The sequence below is a fragment of the Tamandua tetradactyla genome, chromosome 21 (genome assembly GCF_023851605.1).
Source record: "Tamandua tetradactyla isolate mTamTet1 chromosome 21, mTamTet1.pri, whole genome shotgun sequence".
Classification (NCBI taxonomy): domain Eukaryota; kingdom Metazoa; phylum Chordata; class Mammalia; order Pilosa; family Myrmecophagidae; genus Tamandua; species Tamandua tetradactyla.
The window spans coordinates 44,114,010-44,126,798 of NC_135347.1; positions in this window are offsets into that span (position 1 = coordinate 44,114,010).

Genomic DNA, 12,789 nt, shown 5'->3' on the forward strand with positions numbered 1-12,789 from the left:
CCTTGGGAACAGATTCCTTCTGAAACAGCTTTTGTATCATCCCCTTTTGATGATGACTAGAAGATGCTCGAAGATGAAATGTCTACTTTTACATTCATGGCTGTTTGTCACTGTAAATTTTAAAGGAGATTGGGGGCATTGGGGAGAATATATTTGGCCTCGTGGGAAATACTGAGGAATGTTTTGTGAATTTGTGACTTAACCCCCCCCTCCATTATGCATGTTTAAATGTGTATGATGGTAGGAGATTTCTCTATACCCCCAAGGGTACCTAGAGCATCTTTTCTCTTTGAGTTTCGTATGTACGGGACGATGGTCAGAAAACTTCAGTACTCTTCCTTTGTAATTTGTTTTTAATTTGAAAAGAACTTTTTATTATGGATATATATATATTATATATGTATATATTCCTATTCTGACCACTTTCATGTGTATGTTCAGTGATGTTTTAGTTTGCAAGCTGCCAGAATGTGATACACCAGAACTGGAATGGCTTTTAAAAAGGGGTATTTAAGATGGTAATTAATATTTTAAAATCTCACCTTACATGTGAGACTAAAGCAAAAAATGTTTATTTGGTACAAAATTTATATTTTGACTAGTGCATTTCCTAATATAACTCATGTAGATAGTTTGATTGAACACCATAAGCACTTGGAATCTCAGGTAGGACGTGAGATTTTGTTGGTTTGTCCAGAGTGATGCCTCGATGAATCCCAGAGTGATTCGAGTGAGTGGAAAAGTATTTGCAAAGCCCCGAATGGTGAGAACGGGGAGAAATTCAACTTCCCCAAGTTGAATTCTTGATATTCTCACAAGCAGTGTGGACAACCAAAGCTATCAGCTGAGCCCCAGTCTTGGGGTGTGTTCATATGAAACTTAACCCCACAAAGGATAGGTCAAGTCTACTTAAAATTTAGGCCTAAGAGTCACCCCCAAGAGAGCCTATTTCGTTGCTCAGATGTGGCCCCTCTCTCCATCCAACACAACAAGCAATCTCACCACCCTCCCTCTGTCTACGTGGGACATGACTACCAGGGGTGTGGACCTTCCTGGCAATGTGGGAAAGAAATCCTAGAATGAGCTGAGACTCAGCATCATGGGATTGAGAAAACCTTCTCAACCAAAAGGGGGAAGAGTGAAATGAGACGAAGTGGCAATGGCTGAGAGATTCCAAACAGAGTGGAGAGGTTATCCTGGAGGTTATTCTTAAGCATTAAGTGGATATTACCTTTTTATTCAAGATGTAATGGAGAGGCTGGAGGGAACTGCCTGAAAATGTAGAGCTGTGTTCCAGTAGCCATGTTTCTTGAGGATGATTGAATAATGATATAGCTTTCACAATGTGACTGTGTGATTGTGAAAACCTTGTGTCTGATATTCCTTTTATCTACCTTGTCAACAGATGAGTAGAACATATGGAATAAAAATAAATAATAGGGGGAACAAATGCTAAAATAAATTTAGTTTGAAATGCTAATGAAAGTGAGGGGCAAGGGATATGGTATGTATAATCTTTTTCTTTTTTCTGTTTTCATTTTATTTTTTTCTGTTGTCTTTTTATTTCTTTTTCTGAATTGATGCAAATAGTCTAAGAAATGATAAATATGCAACTAAGTGATGATATTGTGAATTACTGATTATATATGTTAATGTTTTAGTTCGTTTGTTAAATTTTTTTAAATTAATAAATAAATTTATTTAATTTATTTAATAAATTACAAGTTTACAGTTCTAAGCCTATAAAAACATCCAAATTAAGGCATCCAGGGAAAGTTACCTTAATTGAAGGAAGGCCAATGGGTCTGGAACACCTCTGTCAGCTGGGAAGTCACTTACTGGTGTCTATTGGTCCCTTGCTCCTGGGCTTCATTGCCGTCAGCCTCAGCTCCTGTGGGGGTTCCATACTTTGCTTCTTTGGGGCTGGCTTTCATCTCTTGGCTTCTCTTGGCTCTCTCCAGTTTCTGGATTACTTAACGTCTCATGGGGTCATCTTCTAGGCTCCAACTAACTCCAAATATCTGTGTCTCTGTTCTCCAAGTGTCAGCATCTGTGTCAGCTCTGCTCTGAAGTTTCTCATGGTTCTGTCATTTCTGACTGCCTCCAAAATGTTTCCTCTTTTGAAGGATTCCAGTCAACTAATCAAGACCCACCTTGAATGGGTGGAGTCCTATGTCCATCTAATCAAAAGGTCACACCCACAGTTGGGTGCATCACATCTCTGTGGAGATAATCTAATCAAATTTGCCAGTCTACAGTTTGGAATTAGGATTAAAAGAAATAGCTACCTCCACAAGATTGAATCAGGATTAAAACATGGCTTTTCTGGGGTGCATAATATTTTCAAACCAGCACAAGGGACATTAATTACTTTCACAATATTATGATATCATCACCACCATTTATTACCCAAACATTTCAATTACCCCAAACCAAAATTCTGTACATGTTAAGCAATAATACTACATTCCACCTCTTCACAGTTCCCAGTACCCACTAATCAACTTTCTCCTTCTATTTCTTTGCTTATTTTAGATATGTCATATAAGTGAAATCGTACAATAGCTGACATTTTTTTGGTCTGGCTTATTTCGCTGAATATGATGTTTTCAAGTTTCATCCATGTCACAGCACATCTCCAAATGTCATTCCGTTCCATGGCTGAATAATATTCCATTATATGTATACACCACATTTTGCTTATCTATTCATCCATTGATGGGCATTTTTATTCTTTCCAACTCTTGGCAGTTGTGAATAATGCTGCAATCTATAAATATTTGTTTGCACCTCCGCTTCAATTCTTTTGGTGAAATATCTAGAAGTGAGATTGCCAGGTCATGTGGTAATTCTTGCTTAACTTTCTGAGCAACTCCCAAGCTCTTTTCCAACGCAGCTTCATTGTTTTATAATCCTACCAACAATGAAAGAGAGTACCTATTTCTCCACATCCTCACCAACACTTAATTTCTATTTTTAAATAGTATCCATTCTCATGGGTGTGAAGTGTATCTCAGTGTAGCTTATTTTTAGTAGAAAAATTATAGGTTTACATAAAAGCCATGGAGAAAAAACTGAATTCCCATATACATCTCACCCCCACATTAATAACATTTTACGTTAGTGTGGCTCTTTTGTTACAATTGATGCAGGAATATTATAATTGTATTCAACTATTTGTTTACATTAGGGTTCACTGTTTGTGTTGTACAGTCCTGTGATTGGTTTCTCAAAAATTTTTATTCTATTAACATATTTACAAACTAAAATTTCCCCTTTTACCTACATTCTGATACATAATTCTGTGATGATAATCATTTTTACAGTATTGTGCTACCATCACCAACACCATTATCAAAATTTTCCTGTCACCTCAAACAGAAATTCTGTACCAGTTAAGCATTAATTCTCTATCCCTGCTCCTACCCTGGCTTCTGGTAACCTGTATTCTAGTTTCTGACTCTATGAATGTGCTTATTCTTACTATTTTATATAAGTGAGATCATACAATATTTGACCTTTCATGTCTGGCTTATTTTCCTGAAATGATGTCTTCCAAATTCATTCATGTTGCCACATGTATCAGAACTCAATTTCTTTTCATGACCGAATAATATTCCATTGCATGGGTATACCACATTTTGTTTATTCACTCATCAGTTGATGGACATTTGGGTTGCTTCCATCATTTGGCAACTGTGAATAACGCCACTTGAACATTGGTGTGCAAATATCTGTCTGAGTACCTGATTTCATTTCTTTCTGGTATATAGAAAGGTGCTGCTGGGTCATATGGTAATTCTATAACTTAACTTTCTGAGGAATTGTCAAATTTTTTCCACAGCAGCTGCTTTATAGTACATTCCCAACAATAGGTGAGTGTTCATAATTCTCCACAAACTCTCCAACACTTGTTACTTTTCATTTTTTTAATAGTAGCCATTTTGTCGGTGTGAGAGGATATCTTACTGTGGTTTTTATTTCCATTTCCCTAATAGCTAATGACGTGGAGCATCTTTCCATGTGCTTGTTGGCAATGTGTATATTTTCTTTGGCAAAATTGTCTGTCCAAGACTTTTGCCCATTTTAAAAATTGGGTTGTTCTGCCTTCTTGCTGTTGAATTATAGGTTTTCTTTGTATTTTCTGGATATTAAATGTTTATTGAACATATGGTTTCCAAATTTTTTTTCCATTCTGTAGGTTGTCTTTTTGCATATTTTTAGCATGGTCCTTTGGATGGTACAAGGCATACCCTGGGGCTGCCTGTGTTTCTATAAGCCAGAAGCTTTCACTGAAGGGTTAGCTCAGCAGGAAAGCAATTATCCCAGCAACCTCAGAGAGAATAGGAAATATTCTTCCTCCATAGTTGGTTTTCACTGCTGTTGCTGTTTTCTCATGTCTCCTGGGGTTCACATTTGGACAGTATGCTCTCTCCGAGGGATATTCCAACAAGTGTGTGCTGTGACTCCCATGGTGTACACCGGATTGAAGTAGATCCATTCTATTCTGCCGTCTTCCTTGGCAAAAGCTCTGTCTCAACAGACTTTGGATGATGTTTGGAGAAGTCTATTCTTTCAATTTCAAACTTGAAAGTACAAGGGCAGATTCTAACTATAGCTTTATCTCAGGACATCATAATTGATCAATTTGGTTTAGTGGCAGGACACCTTTGAATTTAATTTAGTTTGAGTAAGAACTGTGCAATATATCTTTTAAGATGTTCTCAAAATTTCAGTGTATAGAAGGTAGCACAAGCATAGCATGTTCCTCTGCAAGGAGCTGAAACTACACAACTTTTTGAGAATCTGGAATATTCACAAAAGGTGTTCATGTACCAGATCAGGGATGAAGCATCAACATGTTCCACACAGTAACATCAAGTAGATTATACCCTCTTACTATAATGTAGGATGATTAGAAATCAATAACAAATGAATAGTTTTAAAAGTCCTACCTATCTGCAATACAAACAGTAATTTTCTCTCTAAACTGTTGATTCTGCTAAAGAAATATGCCATTAAAAATGACAGATAGTAACTGTGTCCTTTAATAACACAAAAAGTTTATCAATAGTCTCATGTAAGTGAGGCACAGGGGCAGCAGATAATCTTATTAAGGCAAATGTTTGGGCCCTACACACAGATTATTCCACGCTATTGTTCTATGTAAGTACACATGAGACCAATGAATTGTTTTCTTTTTTCTTCTTCCTTGTGTATTTTATGATTTTTCTATAATTAACATGTATTACTCTTCAAATGAGAAAGATAACATCTCAAGGAAAATAGAGAGTAGGCTCTTGATAAGCAGTAGTTTCCAAACTGTTTTTGGAGAGTAGCCCATATTAGGGAACAATCTAATTTATTCATATAAGCAAAATCTTTTTGTGAGTCAGAAACAGAAAATCAGATCAAATATGTATTTTGGTTTGGGAAGGAAGCTATAATAATGTTTAAATCACCCTCTGTTTCCTTAGAAAAGAATAAAGTCAGTACTTTCCCAGCATTTATATCTCATTAAGATTAGCAATTAGGTTTAAACTCAACAGTAAGACCTTGTAGCAAAGGGTCCTCTTGGCCCACTCTAGAGGTCATATGCAGCTATGGCACACAGTGCTAGAATTTTCTTGAGCACCTATGTCTGTCTCTCTGCCTCTGGCCTTCTCTGGAAGCTTGGGAGAATGCTTGATCTTCAGCAGACGATGGCCAGAAGGACTCACTCCAAGAGCAGTCCTCAGACTAGGAGGGACACAAATTGAAGAAGTTCTACTCCAGCCTCTTTGTCTCAATAGGACAATCTGAGGCATGTTCTACATGGTTTCTCAGTGGGTCTGTAGCAGGACTGAATTCCAGTTACCCAAGCAGAATCCTGCTTATTTTTAATATCCCCTTCTAGGTTTTCCTTCTTTCACTGTCTCACTTTTCCTCTCCTCACTTCCCAAATAAAATACTTGCATTCAAATTCTTGTGTCAAGGACTGCTTTTGGGAGAATACAAGCTAAGCGTGGATGCCTCGTGTCAGATAGTTTCTTGACTCCAAGGCCTTTGCTGTGCTTACTGGGGGATCCCTGATAACATAATCCTGATACAAATAAGAATGAAATATTTTCCTAGACCTCAGCTATATTTGAATCTAGCAGGGAAGACAGTCATGCACCCTATGGAACAAGGTAAACTAGGCTAATTTCTACAAGGGATTCAATAAAAGTGATATGGGAAGTAGTCACTAAGTATAAATTTGAAGATCCTCAAAGGCTTCAAGGCGGAGGTGTTCTGAAATCAGGTGTTTGAAGGATGCCTAAGATTCCGGCAAGAAGAGAAGGAGGATGGAAATGATATTCTAGGTAAAGCAATGACAATGTCAAAGACATATTTCTCACTGAAGAAAATGATAATCTTCTTGAACTGGATCTTCGGTTATGTGAGGCAGGAGGCCTGAAAAAAAAATGATCTAAGTCATTCCCTGGTGGCCTGGACTTTGGAGCAAGCCCTGAACAGAGTGGGAGAAAGAATGTTTCAAAATTGTACATAGAACTTTTTTTTTCTTTTTCATGTGACTTCCAAAAAAACAGAAAAAAACTCACCCATGCACTGACAGTCACTTCCTTTGCTAATATTATTTTGAAAGTCTGACTCACTGATAGAGCTTATTCCTGAAACCCAAGACATTTAGAGTTTGGATATCTTTTTTCTTTTGTTTCTTAAAGAGAAAAAGTAGGAGAAAGAAACTTCTCTTCTTGACTAGGATTTCAACAAATCTTTGCATCTTGCATTGTCTATTTTATTAGAATTCATTTCTCTAAACCCTCCACTTTGAAGCTGTTGTGCACCCCACTTTTTCCTGAAGGAGACGATGATGTGAGTAAATCATTCTCCTTGTCATGTAAATCTGTTTGTGGACAGGAAGATGCAGGAGACCAATGTCACAATAACACAGTATGGTGTAGGGGGAAATGCTTTGGTCGGGAAACCAGGAAACTGGGGCTCCAGTTTGGGATTGACCTCACCCCAGCATTAAAACTTTTTCTGTAATCTGAGGAATTAGACTGGAAGAGCGCTAAAATATCTTCTAGCCCCTACTTCCTATGATTACTTCAAGGTCAGAGGATAAAAGTGAGCAGGTTTTAAAAATGCAGGTCATTAAATTTAAAAAAGCTATTTGAAAATTGATGACATTATAATTTTTTGAAAAAATATAAAGCAAACATCATTACCACTAGTTCCCTTAAAAGATCTACTTTCTGACAATTTAATGTAGGCCCCATCAATTAAAATAAGCATAATGGTGTTCACATAAAATACTAATTTTCTAAAATGCATCTGATGGCACTGGGCCTTGGGGTATATTCCATTAGTTGCTGGAAAGAGGATAGCATTTCATTATGATATGAACCACAAGTAGAGAGCTAGATTCTGGATGTATTCCCCTCTGAAATGTAGACCTTATTAATAAAGGATTGACTCTGTTTTGAGGTGTAGTGTTTTTAAAGATGTTACAGCACAAAATGAGAGGCTAAAAAAATTGATTGCCTCTATAGCCACACACTCTGAATAAAGTATTAGCCAAAGAAACACTCATCATTATCAATTCTACCTTTCTTCATCATGCACTTTTCAAATCAAGTTGTTTTTTTGACTTATACTGGAAAATATAAGGAATTATTCTTTTTCCCATGTAGTGATGGGAAGGTTTTAATGTACAGAGAAATATATATGGAAGCAATAACTGTGGAAGCAGCGAGCTCAGGGACAGGTGAGAGCATGAGGGAGGAAGTCGTTTTGCCTAAGCATAGCTCATGTTCGAGAGCATGAACACAGCTGCATTCTAACACGTTTTCTTATTTAGAAATCTGAAATTGAGTACAAGTATTGTCAAGAGGACCTGAAGAGAAACTGTTGCGCTCAATAAATATTTTTTAAAAAATCATATTGGATTTTAGAAACCTTTAGCCTGATTATTAACTTTTCAGACATCAAACAGTCCAGGGGAATACAAAACAAACTCTACTTTGAACCTAATAGTACAATGCAAGAATAGCTACTTTCTTCCTAAAACATTTAAAAGTATGTCCAATGTAAAGGCAAAACTCTAAATCCACAAATGTTAAAGTCGTAAAAATGGTTTTGGTAAGGAGCATTGAGTTTGATGTGCTTGTCAGAAAAGGTGACGACTGGATTGTTAGAACCTGGTGACTAGCTACCAGGGCCCTGAGTTCCAACCCTGGTATGTATTGGCAGGACTGAAATAGGGTGAGGCAAGTGAGGCTTTGCCTCAGATGTGAAATGCAAGAAGGCACCAAAAATGAAGAAATCAAGATAAATAATAGTCTAATGCAATATTTTAAAAAGCCAAATCAGCAAATTACCACCTGTGTGTCAGTTGCCCATTTTTGTAAATTACACAAGGATTCTGACTCCCAGGTTGTTTAAAAAAATCATCCTTTCTTTATCTCTCAGAAGTGTAAGGAAGGAGAATGATCTGACTCTGAGTAAAATCTGACTAAGAATTGTTGGTGGACAGGCACTTGTTTTAGGAGTATGTGCTGGTTTGAAAGGATTTATGCACCCTAGAAAAGCCATGTTTTAATCCTAATCAATCTTGGAACAACCATTTCATCTAATCCCTATTCAGTACCATAGGCTGGAAACTAGATTAGTTATCACCATGGAGATGTGACTTACCCAAATGTGGGTATTAACCTTTCCTTAGAAGGAGATGTGACTCCACCCATTCCAGGCAGGTCTTTTAGTCCCTATTCAGCACTGTAGGTTGGAAACTTGATTAGATTATCTCCATAGAGATGTAACACACCAATTGTGGGTATTAATCCTTTGTTTAGAGGGAGATGTAAGTCCACCCATTCCAGGTGGGTCTTGGTTAGTTTACTGGAATCCTTTAAAAGAGGAAGCATTTTGGAGAAAGCTTGAGAATGATTAGAGCAACAGAGGAAAACAACGACAGCAGCAGAGACATGCATGAGAACTACAGAGTCCACCAGCCAGAGACATTTGGAGATGAAGGAGAATGCCCCTGGGGGAGCTTCATGAAACAAGAGGCCTAGAGAGGAAGCTAGAAGACGTTGCCATGTTCACCATGAACCTTTCCAGTTGAAAGAGAAACCCTTGTCATGGTCGGCTTTGTGTGTCAACTTGACCAAGTGGTGGTACTGGTTTGTCTGGTTGGGCAAGTGCTGGCCTGTCTGTTGCAATGAGGACATTTCATAGAATTAGATCATGATCAGGTCAGCTGCATCCACAACTGGTTCCATTTGTAATCAGCCAAGGAGAGTGTCTTCTGCAAAGAGTGATGCTCAATCTAATCACAGGAAGCCTTTTAAGGAGGATTCAGAAGATTCAGGCTCTCTTCCTGCTTCAGCCGGCGAGCCTCTCCTGTGGAGTTTGTCCAGACCCTCCATTGGAATTGTCGGCTTTACAGCCTGCCCTGCGGATTTTGGACTCTGAGTTCCTGCGGTCACGTGAGACACTTTTATACATTTTATATTTTGGAGGGTTCTCTGTTGATTCTGTTTCTCAAGAGAACCCTAACTAATACAACCCTGAACTTCACTGACCTTTCTTGAGTGAAAATGACCTCTTATTGGTTTCTTAATTTGTATGTTTTTATAGATTTGCTTTAATTGGGACATTTTCTTGGCCTTAAACCTGTAAACTAGCAACTTAACAAATTTCCCCCTTTAAAAGTCATTCCATTTCTGGTATATTGCAGTCTAACAGCTAACAAACTAAAAGAAGGTATAAGAACAATATCTTCTCAGGCCTCACCCTAGCAGGAATCACCTACTTTCTTGGGGTAGGAAGTAGACCTAGGATGACCAAGTGTTCTCATTTGCCCTGATTGTCCAGGTTTCCCTGAAAACCCTTCAGTCCTGGGCAGACTGATGGATGGTCATCTTAATTTAAGGGGCATACCTAGGGTTGTATTAAGAGATGAGAATACATGGATACTCTGGGGCTGAATTTTAATAGTTTAACACAGGTAGGAAAATGTTTTCATCTAAATTCAACTATTAAAATCAGAGTCATGCCAACCAGGGTGAGGTCACAAGGTGATGTAATTCACTTGTCCTCTAGCCACACCACCTGGGAATGGGGAGTCACAGTCTTGGGGGTTTTGCCACATGCTCTTTTGAACCCTTCAACACACTTCAAAACAGGTTTTACTTAATTTCGGAGCCCCTAAGAGGTATTGAAACTGTGTCAGTAAGCAAGTTCTTTAAGCCTCGGTTGTTTGGCATGGACACTGGTGTCCATTACTGATTGAAGTTCTGGGGCCCAAGCATTTTACCTGAAGCAGCCATTGTCAACACTTCATCCAGGGACTGCCTCCTGTTTTATTGAATCTTTCTCAGGGAACCAAGATTTGCTTTCCAATTCTCTCTTCTTTTCAATGAGTTCCCTCCATCTTTCCTGACCTAGTTAGATCTGAATGGGAGTCTAATGGGACCCCTGAGGAGAGGCAGAATTATAGTGAAGCTAGAAAAACTTTGGTTTCAATGATTCTTGGAAGGATCTGTATTCATTTTATTTTTCTCAAGGAAGAGCCTTGGATCCATTTTGCCAATTAAATTATATTTGACCATTAGGAATACAAATTGGAATCTTCTTCTCTGCCTTCCCCACTCCCCAGTTACAGTGATAACTTATGACTCAGACGGGTGATATCAGCACAAAGATGGGAATAGTTTTGGCCTGGAGAATTGATAGCAATTTAGCTATTAGGAAGCTTTTGTTGTGAGTATCAGGAGTAACTAAAGGAAAAGAATGAATGCCATGAGGTAAGGAAGAAAAAGAAGATCTTTTTGTCTGCAAGTGAAGCCAAGTGAAACAAATCTGGGGCAGGGCAGTGGTAGTCATTTCTGGGTGAAGACAGCATTGTACAATGATGAAAAACATGGGCTCTGGACTCAGAACACCTTACTCCATTACAAAGGGCAAGTTTTCTATGGGAAATAAAGTTGTTGCTTTTTTCCTAGCCTCACAGAGATGGCAGAGTAGCTAAAAGTCTTTATAAAGAACTTAGATATGCACCATATACCTCAATTGCCTCTTAATTACATCAACTTCGCTGCCCCTCCTCCACTCAATGAATTCTCCATACCTTAGGAAGAGTGGCTTCAATAAATATTTGTTGAGTGGATGAATCAATGAATGAGTTATCCATGGTCTAAGACTCCATCTATTTCACTACTGAATGTTGTCTTTACTGTTATTCTGACACAATGCTTTAAGAGTTCCCAGATACATGACATTAATAGATACTTGGGTATTAAGTAGATTTGTTAAACTCCATTAACTCTTTAATAATGAAATAATTTTCTCTATCTCCACACCCCAAAACCAGGAATAAAAGTTGAATACACAGGCACTTCAATCCTCTATGCATGAACTCTTCCATTTGTTTGTTTGCTTGCTTGCTTATTTCTTTAATCTGACCCATAGAGTGATAGGAAGGTATTACAATTCGGGTAAATAATGATTGCATTGCACCCTTCTCATGAAATTACTGAGGATTGGCACACCTTAGAGTAAATAGCAATGACAAGAATTGGATTGAAGTTAAGTGCAGCTGTTATACTTCTGTGTACAAACAGCTTCCAAATGACAGTCTAAAATAGTCTTGCAACAGTGTTTAGGGATCTTGTCTGCAATTTTTTCCATTGCCCTGGGATGCAATTCACTTGAGCTAGGAGGTTTAAGCTCAACAGGTAGCCTTTTAAAATAGCTTAGAAAAAATTATTTTTAAAATACAGAAAATGGGCTGAAGCTTGGTTTATACATAGATATTTGGTAGTGATTTCTAAAGTGTAATTTTAATTCCACATTGTGTCAGCCCCACATATCTCCTGGGATTGATCTGAAATGGAATCTGATTGTTTCTAGCAGATATGACTTCATGCAAAATCTTAAATCGAACCTGAAATATTTTTTCTTGTCTTACTGATTGTCTTTATGTCAATACCTATCACCTTGCTACCCAGATATAATTCAGTTGATTCTTGGCTGTGCCAATAGCTCTATCTATATGTACAAATGTACATGCATAAAGCCAGTTTGTTTTAAATATTTAATTTAGTTAACAGGCAAAATGAATCAAATTATTCTCATTTTATTTATGGGTGTGTGGGCAGTGAGAGGTAGGGAGAAATAAACATGATTTTAGTGATCATCATGGATTGCAAGGTTGATACAGATAAAATAAAGTTGCATTAATTCAACAAATATTAACTGAAAGTCTAATGGATCCCAAGTATTATAGTAGGCTCTGGGATTACGGAGTTGAAAATTCTTTGTTCCACCTTTGGAATGCTCAGTTTTTTTGAGGAGATGGTCATGCAAAGATAAACCAGTAGTATGGTTGCTATAATAAATATATATAAAAAATAGGGAAATAGTAAGAGGATCACCTACCCTACCTGAGAGAAGTTTCACACAGTAGGCGATGACTAAGCTGATAATGAGAGGATGAGTTGTTTTGGCAAGGCGGATAGATCAGGGAAGAACAGTCCATTCAAGGGGTTAATATATACAAGGGGCAAACATAAGAGGTCATTCAGGATGCTACAGATGGTTCAGTACTACAGATGGTTCAGGAGAATAAAGTATGAGGCAGAAAGAGACAGGAGATGACCCTAGATAGATAGACCAAGATCAGATTGAGAAGATCTTTGCATCCCATACAAATGCAATTAGAGCTTTATGCCCTGAAGTAGTTGAGAACTTTTGAGAATCTTTAACTGGTAAGTGTCTGTGGTGACCCAGTGCCTGGAC